The sequence below is a fragment of the Pteropus vampyrus genome, unplaced genomic scaffold (assembly GCF_000151845.1).
Source record: "Pteropus vampyrus isolate Shadow unplaced genomic scaffold, Pvam_2.0 Scaffold214, whole genome shotgun sequence".
NCBI lineage: Eukaryota > Metazoa > Chordata > Mammalia > Chiroptera > Pteropodidae > Pteropus > Pteropus vampyrus.
The window spans coordinates 316955-319443 of record NW_011888995.1 but is presented as its reverse complement, the minus strand read 5'-3'; the positions used below and the strand labels follow the sequence as shown (position 1 = coordinate 319443).

Sequence of the window (2489 nt, the reverse complement as noted above, 5' to 3'; positions counted from 1 at the left end):
GGTAGGATCCGAGCTGCAGCCAAGTAGGACTTAAAGCCATAGTTCTGTGGACCCCTTGCTTCCGAAGGAAGCTTGGACTTCCAGCTCTGGCATGGTGCCTGCCTTGTCCTTGGATCTGCCATGAAAAGGACACGTCAGTGGGTGGGAGGCACACCTTTTCCTCTGCGGCACCCTCGCCTCCCACTGTTCCCCGTTCAGTGAACCGTCTTCATCGGGGCGGGACCCCTTGAAGCAGAAAGCCCCTCCCCCGCCTTAAAAAGAAAATTTAAAAAAAAAAGTGAGATCCGTTTCATGCGCCATAAAACTCATCGTTTTAAAGTACACAGCTCAGTGGCTTAGATTGTATCCGCGACACTGTGTGACCGTCACGAGCATGTAATTCCAGAGCATTTCTGTCACCCCAAAAAGGAAGCCCGCACCCATCAGCAGTGGCTCTCATTCCTCCTCTCGGGCCTGGCAACCACTAAGGGGCCTCCTGTCTCTACGGGTTTGCCTGTTCTCGGCACGTCGTAGAAACGTGACCTTTGCTATCTGGCTTATGTCACGGAGCATTGTGTTCAAGATTCATTCACGTTGTAGCAATCGGAACCTCGTTCCTTTTCATGGCTGAATAGTATTCCATCACATGGCCGGACCATATTTTGTTTATCCAGTCATTCGCTGATGGACATTTGGGCTGTTGCCACTTTCTGGCTATCGTGAATAGTGCTGCTCTGATCCCCCACCTTAAATAATTCCTCCTGCTCTTCCCTCCTCCCCTACCCCTGCCACCCGTTAGCATTCTTTGGGGTGGTATATGGTTGCGACTTAGTCAAGGCAGCAATTTCCACATTCTTGTCGACAGAGGTTAGATGTCTCTTTGATTCCTAGAGGACACACGTGTCGTGATCCAGTGGTCCTGTTTGCACGGTGGAAACCTCGTGCATTTCAGCTTTTCCTCATTCTGGGAGTCTGAGACACACAGTTGCGAGGTCTTGGCAGCGCCACCTGGTGGCGGAGTGTGCGACATGACAGTGTCTTAGCAATGCAGGAGGCCCCAGGGGGGGCATTACCTCGCCATAAAACAGTCAGGCTGCCTCCAGGAACTGAGGCACCTCGAGATCTGGGGTTCTGCATTGTTTATCCTGGGACCCCTAGCTCTTGGGGGATCCCAGAGTTGCTGATGGTTTGATTCATTTGCGTATCCATCTGCTTTGGGATAGTCATGTACGATACTAAGCTCCGAAACCGGCCCACGTGGCTCTAGCGGCCGTGCGAGGGAGCTTCATTTTCCCCCAGTTTCTCGACTCATCTTTCCTCTTTAAACCATTTCCTCTTGGCTATTTTGGGGGACAGCTTTTTGTGGATGTTCGTTTGTCTAGAGTTTCAGGGTAGCGAATAATTAATCAACTTATCGCATATGGAGGAGTTTAAGACAAGTTTTGGGAGGTTGCAAGTTCAATGGGCACCTTGCTGTCTGTAACTTCCTAGCAAGGGGCCTGGAACTTGACTTTGAGATCGGTTTGAAAAGCAACTAAAGGTAAAGTTAGTCCAAGACCGTGACAAGTCCCTCTCAGGAAGTCCCAGGAGAACAAGAGAGACTCATGAAGGAGGGATGGGTAGAGGATAGATAGATGATGATAGAGATAGATACATAGATACATAGATACATAGATAGATAGACAGATAGATATAGACAGACAGACACACGGATGGCAGACAAGAGCTGACCGTTCAACAGCAGTGTTGTCAGCCACGTGACCGCAGGCAGCTGTTTCTCGGGGCCTCTGCAGCCTCCGATGGGTGACAGGTGACCTGCTCAGGTCGACTGTCCCAAGGCTGGCAAGCGAATCCAGGCGCCTGTGCCTGGAGGACCTCGAATGGTGCAGACGAGGTCGAGGTTTGCTCTGTGAGGGCGAAGGCTGGAGGCGCGCTGCTCCTTGGAAGGTTCGTGTTGTTGGGGCCACGTGGAGCGCCTTACGCGGTGGGGTGAGGGCGGTCCAGTGTGTGGTGCAGGGCCCTGACCCCAGTGGCAGAACAGAAGCAAGGCTTTCGGAGGTGGGAACAGTCTGCCCGATGGGGCGGGGGGCGGCCTGGGGAAGCAGTTTTCGGAAAAGTAAGAAGGAAGAATGGAAGGGCTAATGTTCTATAGGATCAGGAGCAAAAGGATTGTTCTAGAATGAGCCAAGTGGAGAGTCGGGGTCCCTCCCATGACTACTCGGTCAGACCCCTGCCCCCCATGGCTCTGAGCGGAGGGTACAGACTCTAAATGTGTTGTCAGCCTCCTACTAAGTGACAAGCCCCTAGGGTAGGGCTTTGCATCGGACCCCGCACTGACCAGAGCAGTGGGGACAGGGCCCCTCCCCCGTCTCAGACGGCACCAGCGGACAGGAGGGGCCCAGAGCTGACCCGTGGCTTCGACCTTCCGCCGCAGGCCACCCTGCCGCTGGCCGGAACTCGGGGAAGCGCCACCCTGGGCCGAGCACCTTCCTCTCAGCGGGCGGCCCCTC

At 54.0% G+C, this 2489-nt stretch overlaps 1 protein-coding gene across 1 annotated transcript in view; it reads left to right on the top strand.

Annotated features, from left to right (window-relative positions):
- Positions 1 to 2489, top strand: part of UMODL1 (uromodulin like 1) — a 70546-nt gene that overhangs the window by 53218 nt on the left and 14839 nt on the right. The gene's annotated exons all lie outside the window — the stretch shown is intronic.